The 12556-nt window shown below is 35.6% G+C and overlaps 1 protein-coding gene across 1 annotated transcript in view; it reads left to right on the top strand.

Moving 5' to 3' along the window:
- The first annotated feature begins 357 nt into the window (after window positions 1-357).
- LOC129220159 (LIM domain only protein 3-like) overlaps window positions 358-12556 on the top strand; it is a 48642-nt gene continuing 36443 nt past the window's right edge. Inside the window, exon 1 of the mRNA XM_054854514.1 lies at window positions 358-578. The gene's annotated coding sequence lies outside the window, so the exon portion shown is untranslated. The remainder of the gene's footprint in view (window positions 579-12556) is intronic.

Raw genomic sequence — 12556 nt, 5'->3', positions numbered from 1 at the left:
AAAAGAGAAAGAAAAAAAAGTGGAAAAAAACTTAAATCTCTAGAATTTGGACAAAAATTACCTTTAAAAGATAACCTGGAGCGGAAGACGCAGAAACATCCTTTTCCCTCCCTTCCCCCCCCCACCCCACCCCACACAAATAAGACTGAAAAGTCAACGGATTTGTTCACAGCTGCATTCAAAGTCACCGAATATGAAAAAAGAAAACCGCAATGTTTACCAACAAGGGAACATGTCCGCCAAAGCGCTTGGCGACGAAGCCACTTTACAGCAACCCTACAAAAGCGCAAGCGCCGTGGAGAAGGAGCAATTTTACTCCTCTCCTCAGTCAAACGCCGACCATTGTCCTCTCCGGGTGTTCGCAAGTTAGTTAGGAGTCACTGAGTTCTCTTTTCACGTGAGCATCTGCGGCGGAAATTTTAAGCGACATGACTCCGAAATCGATCGATCTCACTGAGTTCTCACAACAGAACGTGCTTTTTATGCGAACATAAAGATCGTTTTCGGAACAATATTTGTGGAATTAACTGATCCCTGATTGCTGAGCGTAGAAAAATCATTCCAGCATCTTCTGATAGGTAAGTGACTTTTTCATTATGAGTTGAGCAGTCTGTTTTGAAAGTGGGGAATTCCAAAGAAAAAACAAATACATAAATAATACTTGATTTCGTTTCTGCCGAATTCATTCGCAATCACGAATTGCAGCCGAGTAATTATTCCGTATTTCTAAAATTTATTGCGTAAAGTTTAGTTTTCTTTTTCAGATTTCATATTCGATGTCAGATTGAACTGTCAGGTTTTGCTGGTTTATGTATCGAAGTACAAGTCTTAGATAGTTTTCGCTGCAGTTTATTGCGTTAATGTATTGCTCGCTTTAACTATTTTTTTGAGCAATCACGATTGCTTATTGTTCTCACTTGACTGTTTTTGGCGTCCTATCATTTTATTTTCCCACCGCCACCCTCCGCACCATCACCGTCGATCGGCTCCTCACGATGCTGCTCTAGCGAAAGCCGTCTCCAGGTTGCGTCAATATCCTACACACACGCGCATACACACACGCACATACAAACTCACACACCTACACACACTCGCACACCTACACACACACACGAACGCCTACACACACGCGCGCGTACACACACAGCACTGCATACACAACAAACACACGCGCATACATACACACGCTCGTAATTGCGAAAAACATAATTTGAATTCAAGATGCCAAAAATTCAAATTTATTTATTTATTTATTTATTTATTTTTTGGAAAAAGAGAAGGCGACAGTGATTTAATTTTGAATGCAATACTATTATTTTTAATCAGATTTCATACACAAATACCTGCGAAAGAAATTGAGATACTTTCTTGAAACGAGAAAGTGTTGATAGATCTCATCTTACTAGAAAGTCGCCCGTCAAGATATGACGGATGAAAATTACTTTTCCATTTGAACAGAGCAATGGGGTTGTTTCCTTCAGTCAAAAATAGTGCTTTTTGTCACTAAAATTGGTAGAATAAGCAAAAAAAAATAAAAAAATAACATGGACCCAGAAAATACTTTCATTTTCCCAACAGTTATTTTTCAATTAATTTTTTAATGTGCCCGATTATTGAAACAAGGCGTGATCTTGATGACATCACAAATGATGCAATTTGCCGCATCTTTCTACCGCGATTTTGCGCTATTCCACGTTATGATAATCAAGAAGCGAATTAAAATTGCGCTCTACGCTTGCTATCAACCCTATCGTTGCCAATACACTTGAGTAAAGATGCGGATTAAATATTTTGCTTTGTGAATGGCAACACAGAATGGCATTTCATCTTTGTGATGTCATCGGACAGAAGCATAAACATTGAAAGCGCGCCGATTTGAGTAATTTTTTTAAAAATATTAAACTTAAACAAATTATTAAAAAAATGTTCTGATCCTATGTTTTTAAGCGTGCTCTTTCAGAAAAAAATACTTTTAAAATTTGGGAAACGACCCCATTGCTTGTTTGGTGATATTTTGATGGTTGAAATTTTAACCCAACTCCAGTGGATTGTTGACCACTTCTTGGTTTCTTTATTCCCCTGAAATGACATTTTTACCAGTAAAACAGTTAAATTGCCGGATTCAGTTCGGCCTTGTCAAAATAAAGAATTTCACTGCCTGTCAAACACAAACAAGAAATATTATCACGTTGTCATGCCGTGGTGCAAGTTTCATTGTTGATGACGTCAGGAGCGTTACTCGATCAGTGAACTCTCTATTATATATATGAGAATATTTAAAGTTATCAAATTGTTTTGAGCTTTCATGTATTCTTGATGGTTTTGTGAGAAAAAAATATTACAGACGAACGTTTACCGTTGCGTGATAATTGCGTATTTTAGTTTGTCAAAAGTTTGAAAAATCGTTAGTTCTTTTTTAAATCCTGGAAGCATTTGACAATATTTAAAAAATGAAAAAAAAAAAAGAATAAAAAAAACAAGCCAAAATTTCCGATGAACATAAAGATCAAGGTTCTGTGCTCATTTTTGAATCCGATACTCAACAATATTAAAAAGTCATGTGACTGGTGTGACCAATAAAAAGTACAATAGGAGTTGACAAGGCGCGAAATATAAACGTTAACCTATTCCCAAAGTGAGATCCATAAACAATGCATACTCATTTGTATGATCATTTTAGATGTCAAAAATTTAGAATCAAGAAAATTGAAAATCCTGTTGTTTAAGAGATCAAGTTTTAGCTCCGAACAGTAATTTTGAGGTTATTGAAATGCAATCCCTTAACCTCTTGAAATAACAAAAAGTAGATTTGCTATAAAACGACTTGTACTGTAAAATCAATTATTTTCCGCGAAGTGTAATTTTCGCGAAAATGAAAGATAACAGCGATTTCGCGAGTTGAAATTTTCGCGCTTTCACAGAGCAAAGTCGAGAGAACAAAATGTTTCGCGATGTTTACATTTCAGCGATTACGACGAGCTCCAGAAAATTAAAACCTCGCGAAAATAGGTGCTTTTACACTAATTTATTAAAAATTGGATGCTGTCTTGTGAAATTTATTATTCTTTATTCCGATATTGTTTTCGATGATGCAATAATATACATTTGTAACTTCGTCGCAGTAAAATTTTTTAAAGTACTAAGATTTTTTCAAAATGCTCATTTTCAATTTTTACAAAAAAGGAAGTATTGTATTCGCGAAAAACATTTTCACTCAAAAATCGACCTTCATTTCCATTTTGGTCACCCCCGAATGAATGTAGTTTTTTTTCGGCTCGACCATATGTGGATAAGTGCCTCAGAATGTATAGACACGTGAAATATCCATTTTGACGATTCCCGAGTTAGTTTACAACGAGTTTTCTCCTGACGTCTGTACGTATGTATGTGCGTAAGTAAGTCGCATAACTCAAGAACGGTATGTCCTAGAAAGTTGAAATTTGGTAGGTAGACTCCTAGTGGAGTCTAGTTGTGTACCTCCCCTTTTGGTTGTATTTGGGTGTTTCTAAGGGGGTCTTTTGTCCTTTTTGGGGAGGAAATCATTTTTAATTTCGATGTAAACTCAAGTGGTGTTACAATTTGGCGGACACTTGGCGATCTATCGCCAGTCTTTTGGTCGCCAAGTTTTGTCGCCAACTTGGCAACAAATTTGGCTATTTTTTTAAATCTGGTTTTAATTTGGCCACTGTTGGTGATATTTAGAGAGTAAGCAAATTGAATCATATTAAAATTACCAATAATAGGGAAATTACATTAAATTGGAGTAAAAGGAAGTCATGTAAGGCCCACATCAGTTCGTTTTATTAACTATTCTTTTTTAATTTATCGTTCATTTGGAAGAAGAGTGACACAGTACGAAGAAATGAATTTTTTACAGGAGAAGCGTTTGTAGTTGAACTCTTTAGGCAATTTGCATCTATAATAGTAAGTTCGCTGCTCACTGTTAAAAATTTTCCAGAAAATTTACGGTAATTGTTACTGCCACCCATGTTGCCAATAACTATTACCATAAAAATCAAATATTACAGTAAAATCTTACGGTTTCCTCGGTAGGCCACAGCAACCAATTGGAGCTGGGATCGCTTATTTCTCTGGTATAAATTACCTTAAAAATCAGCGATGCTGTAAGTCCACCATTTTACAGTAACAATTACCAGAAAATCTTCCTGAATTTTTAACAGTAGTGCTCTCCAGTGTTTAATATTGGAACAAAAAAATCTCATTATTTCCCAAAGAAGGTAACGACCATTGAAGGCCTTTCTTGCCAAAATAAATAAATAAACAAAAGGAAAATTAAAAATTTCGAATTGTAGCACTCTTCCTAACGCGCGCGAGCGATATAGGTTATCTTCTCCTCAATAGCTCTCTCCCTTTATTGATGCGTATAAAACGGAACTTCAAAGTTCTGCAGTACGCTCGAACAATTCTTATACATATTAACATTTCTCTAAATTCTTTGTTGCCTATCACGAGTTCAGTATCGCTAGGTGTTTTCCTCAAGGCGTGGAAATACTCCTTGACATTTTTTAGAGGAACGAAATTCATTTTGAAGGAGTGAAACACACGAAACGGAGAAGACCATTAATATTAATCAATGCAATAAAGAAACTTACAGAAAGAAGAAATGCCTACTATTTTGATTTTAAACATTTATAATGTTCAACAGTCTAAATTTAAAGATATAGAACATTTAATCGAACATATTTAAAACATTCCTAATGCTTTTTGGAATACGATGTTAAATTTTTATATAAAATACAAAGAGTGAGCTTTTGACTGAATTTTTTTATGCATATTTCCGTTTTTAATTGCGTGAAATACGCGCGGAGAGGCATGAAAAATATTAAAATGAGGTATGACATATTAATATTAATTGAGTCAGAACATTTTACTCTAAACTCTCAGACCGAATATTAGTTCAGAGATGTGTGCACTCAGAGATCAGGAGTTTGTTTCCATAATAGTCGCGTTCAGTTTTCTTTTACACATCCTTTGACATAATTTAAAGATGATTTTTCTCCCAAAATATTTGAAATTCAGAGTAATGTGAAGTTTTTTTCTCGTTGTTTTTACGTACAGATTCCAGAAAAGTCAAAGAAAATCTGTTGGTGTTTGCGCATTTTTATCCAAAAGCTCCATTCTTGCTTCAAGAATTTGGTAAAACTAATTAAATTGAAATCGTAAATACAACGTTAAGATTACACAAACATAAAATAAGAAATGTATATAGCGTGTTTCGCAGAAGAAAAAAAAGTTTTCACCCCTCAATATTTATTTTCTTTTAATTAATTTGTTTTTGCATTTGAAAAGGGTTTCCTTGTAACCATTAAGCACGTGTTTGCAATTCTTATTGCAATTTTTAACGTTGTTTTACGGCGCAAAAATAAAAATTAGGGGAGCTATCATGTAAGGTCAATTTAATCTGCTAAAAAATAGTTTTATTTGGCAAAAAGTGGAGAGTTGCAAATAGTTTTCTTTAACTTTGGAGCATACCTAGTCATTAGATGTAGGTTTGTGCATGCTCATATTTTATCAATCAGTAAAATATTCGGGGTTGCATTCCCCCCCCACCCCCTCCGGAAAATGTGACCGGCGTTCTTGGTAAACATTGAATCTGTATTCAGTAAATTACCGCCTAATAGCCAGGGTTTAAAGCAGAAATACATGAAATACACCGCAGCTCAGTCATTTCCAGCCGAGGACTGCAGTTTCGTGCTTATTAGCACTCATCAGCCCGGCATAGGAAAGTGACTGAGCTGGAGATGAAAAACCTCTTAAGGAAGCCAAGAGTGCCAAACAAACTGGTAGCTAATATAGAATTAGCGCAGACCAGACGAGTGACCTGAGCTGGCGGTGTATTTCATGTATTGAACCTGTGTTTACGTTGAATCATCATGTAATTTTCGTTTGTATTTAGTTTTTTAAAAATCTGTCCCAAACATTTTACGCCCGTTTTTATGTTGGGGAAAATAACCTTAACTTTTTGAAATGGAAACTTAAATAATTTTTAAAAAATTTTTATTTGGAATCAGACACCAGTGGTATTTTTTTTTTTTTAATTTTCAATTTAGATTTTTAACACTTTTGTTAATTACAAAAATTTCATTTAATGTCATTATCATCAGTAATATAAATAATACATTTTGAGGAAAATCGTGAATTATAGTCGGTAATTTCAGTAGTGTGTATTGCGATACATTGTTGAACTGATGTAATGCTATCAGATAGTGTTATACCAGCCAAATGAAGCACATTTATTATCTCCAGAGTCCCTTAGTGAATATATAGTTGCTTAAATATCCAGCTCTTAATTTTCAAGGCTCCACCGAAGAGGGATTTTAAAGCAAGCCATATCGCCCGAAACCTTTTGCAGTTAATCCCCATTTCCAGCTCCAAAACCCATTTCCGCTGATTTATTCCGAGAGAGAGCTAATCAAAACCCATTCTCCCGTTAAAAAGGATGAAACAGTCGATCTCAGCAGTACTGTATGCAGATCTGAATAAGAGGGAAGAAAAAAAAAATCTCATTATCCTTATATCCCATTATAAATCCGCATTACAGAGAGGGAAAAATGGGGATAATCAGGCCGATCCATTAAACGTGACTCATCCGAACAAAAGAAAAGGAAAACTTCAAACCGCAGAGAGTGAGAAATATCACACTTGCAGTCTTGTAATCGTATCCGTGACGGTGATTGCGTTGCTGTTTGGTGGTGTGGGATGGAAGAATTGTGTACATATATTAACTCGTCCAAAAAGTCAGGCGGGATTAGTTTCGCTGCGTTATGAGAAGGGAAGAAACTTTCTGCTGAGTTAACCGTCTGGATTGTGTTCTGGATGCCAATTTATGGGAGCTGAGGCGGGGAGAATTTTTTTAATCCGCAGAAATTTTGTTCCAACACGTTCCGAAAGGTTGTTGTTTTGACGGGGCTGTCGGAGGAATTGTCACTTGCTGATCGAGACGTATCACTCACCAATCCCAGCCAGGGAAGCCCAGTGTTGCCAGATGGTCAAATCCAGATTTCCCCAATTTCCTTCCAACTTTTCCCCAAAAAGCGATGTTTTCTATCAAAATTCCCCAAATTCAAAAATTATTTTTCCACTAATATTTTCATAAAATGAATCGACTTCCTCTAATATTTTTGTCTCTTGAAAAATTTTTTTCCCCCAAATAGCCGAATTTTCTTATAAAATTCCCCAACTTTTTTTTCTTCCCATTTTCGCTTTTTTTTTTTGTCTTTATCTTTATCTTTTTTTATCTTTACTAATAATAAAACTGAAAGTCTCTCTGTCTGGATCTCTCTCTCTCTCTCTGTCAGGATCTCTGTGACACGCATAGCACCTAGACCTTTCGACCGATTTTCATGAAATATGGCAAAGAATTAGTTTGTAGCATGGGGGTGTGCACCTTTAAGCGCTTTTTCGAAAATTCAATTTTGTTCTTTTCCTATTCCAATTTTTAGAGATTATTTTAGATTATTTTCCCGAGCAAAATTACCCTAAGATGGTCGACTAAGTTACCAAGTTATCATAATGTGGAACCGTTGCATGAGCAAGCCAATTGGCGAGAAATTCATCATGCATTATTTGTAAATATACAGGGGAACCAAAATACCTTTTAATTTTCTACTACGGGCAAAGCCGTGCGGGTGCCACTAGTCATAAATACAAGCGCCTGACCGAGAGATAAGAAATAACCAATTTTTTTTCTCCCCAAGTTTTCCCCAAGAAAAATTTTTTTCCCCAAAAAATTCCCCTTAAAACCCATTTCCCCAAAATTTCCCCAGAGAGCACCGGATTTTCCCAAAATGGGGAAATTTCCCCCAATCTGGCAACACTGGGAAGCCCTGAGCTGAAATTTTTTGGTTTCGCGGAAAGCCTCATTTCGCCGAATGGAACTCCAAATTTTGCTGAATATAACTCCAAATTCTGTGGAATTATGATAATTTTTCCGAATCGTCCACCAGGGGTTTAGTCAGGTTTGGGCACTAAAAACTTGGTAGTGGGAAATTCTCATTTACGGAATGGAACACCAAACTTTGCCGAATGATAAAATGCGGATATGCACACAAAGGTACATATCTAATTTAAAGGAAAATTCGGGCATGTTTCCGATATTGCAATTATGTCTCCAAATTTGCCGAATCGTCAGACAAAGTTTGCCGAAATAGGACGTTTTTGGGAGGTCACAGTCACCTCCCGTGCCTCCCCCCCCCTCGGGGGGCTGGCTTCTCATAGAATCGGACTAAAACTAACCATATGCCCCTCCAAAATTTCGTCTGGCTACGCCACTGTTTAGGAACAATACCTTCGTTTAATCCACGATAAGCAAGAAAGATGTGACATAAGAATTGTTTTAGTTTCAGTGTTCCATGTGGACCATTGTCAAAAAATGTTAGAATTCATTCGACGATTCTCTTTTTTTTTTTTTTTTGTAATTGCCAAGAATTTTTTTTTAATTCCCACTTAAAAAGTGCACAAGTTTTAATAAATTCAATATTTATAAAAATAGTTTTTTTTTTTTTACATAAAAATAATTAGAAGCTGCAGGAAACATATGTATTTCAAACAATCGAAAGCTCTAGTTGTAACTTTTTCGAGAATGACCTGGTAATTTTATAAATGGCAGTCCTGCCACGAAATATTCAAAGAGCTCTCTTGGGGGGGGGGGGGGACATACTCAAATTCCGATTCTCCTATGTTTCTGCTCCAAAAATTCACGTGGTCCTCGCGTGCTGCTTCCTCTCTTTTTTTCATTCACATTCATTTTAACACATTCCTCGGTTTAGTTGTCCATAGACTTATTTTATTGATTGATTTATTTATTTTTTAAGTCTATCGATCATGTTTTTATCTCTACATCACGTGATGAAATACGGACAAAGGAAGAATAATACATGAACTAGGATTGTTTGTAAGTTAGAAACTATAGCTTTTAGATGGAAGTTCTAACGACACTTAGCAGAATAACCGATTTTTCGTACAACTTTGTCTGTAACCTACGAAATCTTTCTTACTCTATATGTAAAAGATGTGCTATTAAAATGCATGGAGCTCTGAAAATTATGTTTTTGTATGCATTGATTCAGACGATCAACTGAAACTGGACAAAATCTATTCTTGTCATATAATATTGTATTCCTAAGAATGATAAGAGTTTTGAAAATATTCTTGGTTTAAAATGCACGCAAAGAAGTCATTATTCACGTTCTAAGATCTTCTTAGTTAGATGACTTTCCTTTTGGAAAGTCAGCAAACCCAAAAAAGTTAGTTTAACTGAAACTCTACCGATGGCCGAATTAAATATTAAGCATTTTCGATCGCTTAAAAAATGGTTTTTTTGCAAGATGAGAATATTTTGTTTACGAATTTAAAAGAACTAATTACCATTTCTAATAAAATAATCGATTGTATTTTTTCCCAATACAAGAAAACATTAAGATGGACTTTTTAACATACGTCGTGGATTTATTTGAAGTAAGAACTTCGAAGACAAAGAACAAAATGTTTCAAATATTTATGAAAAAAAATTTGCATTGTCCTTCAATTTTCATTTACTTACATTTATCCAGCAAAAGCGAAAATGCTTCACCGAAACAGAACTTCCTCGAGCTGTTTTCGTCGAACTATCAAAAACACAAAACGGAAATCTTCTATATGATAAAGAGTTTTAAATGAAGTCTTCTCGCTGGGAAACAAACGCAAATGGAAATATTATTCTCAAATAAAATATCAAGCAACAAAAGACTGCTTTCTTTTCCCCCTCAGCTGCGCGCCATGCAGAAGAAGTAAAAACAAAAATCCTAGGCGCTGTCTTTTTTCAGAGACATTGTTGAAATTTTTGCATTTCTGCTTCGTCTCAGACAATAAGACGAGGGGGATGCATACTATCCATCAAATTTGAGCTGTTTATCGTTAAATATACATAATACGGACCACTTTTGCAATTTTCCATAACAAAGTTTTTTTGAGCGTGGACCGGTGCGTGGTTTTTATCCAGCGTCGAGAAAGACAATTTGGGGCTCGCATATTGTTTTTGCAAGGATGGATGGTGTAGTCTTTTATGCGTAAATTATGATAATACCTGCGGTAAGCGCTGTGGATGAAGTTGTTTTCGGTAGTGTTTATTCCGAGAGCCCGCCGCGTGCATGAGAATCGTTTGGAGTTCTTGTTGTGGAATCTGGCAACCGAAACAGGGTCTGTAGCCACAGCTGATGAATGAGCGTTTATTGTTTTGTTTGAAGTTGTTCGGTGTGTTTCTTTGCTCTTATCTAATATATATATCATAAAACAAGAGTTCTGTGGCTTAAAATAAAGTGACTGTTTTTGTCTGTGAATAATGCAAGCTTAAATAGCTGTCATTTATTTTTTCCCACTCATTTTTACTTCCTTTTACAAAAAAGGAAGTATTATATTCGCGAAAACATTTTCACCCAAAAATCGGCCTTAATTTCCATTTTGCTCAGCCCCAAATGAATGTTGAGTTTTTTTTTTAACCCGACCACACGTGGATATGTGCCTAGAAACGTACAGACACCGCGAAATATCTATTTGACGATCCCCGAGTCAATTACAATAAGTTTTCTCGTGACGTCTGTATGTACGTATGTATGTGCGTATGTGTGTATGTATGTCACATAACTGAAGAACGGAATGTCCTAGAAAGTTGATATTTGGTACGTAGACTCCCAGTGGGTTCTAGTTGTGCACCTTCCTTTTTGATTGCATTAGAGTGCTACAAAGGGGGTCTTTTGCCCCTTTTTGGGGGGAAATCATTGTTAATTCGATGTAAATTCGAGTGGTGTTATAATTTGGCGGGCACTTGGCGATATATCGCCAGTCTTTTGGTGATTTTGGGCTTGGCGATTTTTTTTAAAAATCTGATTCCAATTTGGCCACTGTTGGTGATATTTAGAGAGTAAACAATTAAATCATATTAAAACTACCAATAATGAGAAAATGACATTAAATTGGAGTAAAAGGAAATCATGTGAAGCACACATCAGCTCGTTGTTTTATAATTGATTAATGAATGCTAACTTCTTCGCCGTCAATAGGAAACTATTTTCAAAAAGACTTCCTTTCAGTTCTTTTAAGAGTAAGTAGGTGGATGTATAGTTTAATGTGAAATAATAAACGGTAGCAGGATTACGTTTACAATGCATTTTCATTTCACGTGTGTGCCTATTTCGCCTCGAATACATTTTTTAAGTAATTAAAGTTGAGTATTTAAATAAAACAGTCGAAAAATTAAAAAAAAAAAGTTTTCCGGTCCGAAATTTAAAATTGTTTATAATGTAATTGATGTGTATATGTTGATTGATAAACTTCTTTTTAATTTTTAAGTCTTTTTCCGAAGATGTCAACAGTATTCCATGTGCATTTACACCTTTAGGGCAGTTATACCTGTTTGTTAGGGAAACTAAAACTGTACTGGACTGTTCGGAGTACAACCAGAGTATTAAAACCCCACTAGAACGCGTGATTTCACATCAACTTTTGCTTGCACATATGTAACTTAAGTATTTTTTATGAACCAACACTCCCCAGAAAAAAACTCCTGTTGCGTCTCTGATGTCTATATCCATCCAACTTCCAAAACTGATCCAACAACAAATAGCATTAAAGATTTTGAAAAACCCTATGAATTTCTACAATGAATTAACAGACCGACCCCTTGTGGACAGATGTCTGCATTTTGTGTCGTTGACTCCAATCCGATTTCCATAAATGATGACAACACATCAGCTCACACAGCAATTTAAATACGACCCGCATGTTCAGATTTTATCAATTAGTTTCATCATTCGGCGTTGGCTTGAGCCATCCCGCATGCTGTAACTAATTTGATACTCTGATTCAAGGTGCATGATTTATAGCTTTATGAATAACACCTGCTTTGGATTAATTATTAGGCAATCATTCGTCATTAAGTGTCTTCGTATCTCGTTTTTGAAGATAACATCTCTTTCGAAATCACTTTTTAAATACGAATTGCCTTATTAGACATGCATTCATTGCTTGTGGTTATTTTCAGTAAGCAGTGTTGCAATGCGAAAATTCATAATTCTATGGATGTGCTATTTGAATGCAATTTATTGTGATTGGAATTTCTGTTCCGAAGAATTATATCCTTGATCATTAGTTGGTTTATGTTTTTTTATGAATTACATTTAAAAAACAACCTTTCGCTAGGGTCAGTCGTAAACTGACCTCGGTCCCAAAACCGTGAAAATAGCTACATGCGTCAGAATTAGAAGGGAGAAAGAGCATCATTAAAAGAGAATAAAAGTTGCTTCCCTTCCATTTTAACTTATTTTACTTATGGAGAAGAATAACTTGCGCAATACTTTTGAAAAAAGTTTTTATGAATGGCCGCTTTGGTGATTAGTTAAAAACTATGGCAGATAATTAAAATGTTGTACATTAAAAGAAAAAAAAACTAGAGACGTACCGAGTACTCGGTAACTACTCGGTACTCGGCATACTCGGCCAATTTGCCGAGTACTCGGTACTCGGCCAAATTTTGATCAGATACTCGACCAATACCGAGTAG

Source organism: Uloborus diversus, chromosome 4, assembly GCF_026930045.1.
Source record: "Uloborus diversus isolate 005 chromosome 4, Udiv.v.3.1, whole genome shotgun sequence".
Classification (NCBI taxonomy): Eukaryota; Metazoa; Arthropoda; class Arachnida; order Araneae; family Uloboridae; genus Uloborus; species Uloborus diversus.
This window is presented reverse-complemented; position numbering and strand designations above follow the sequence as displayed.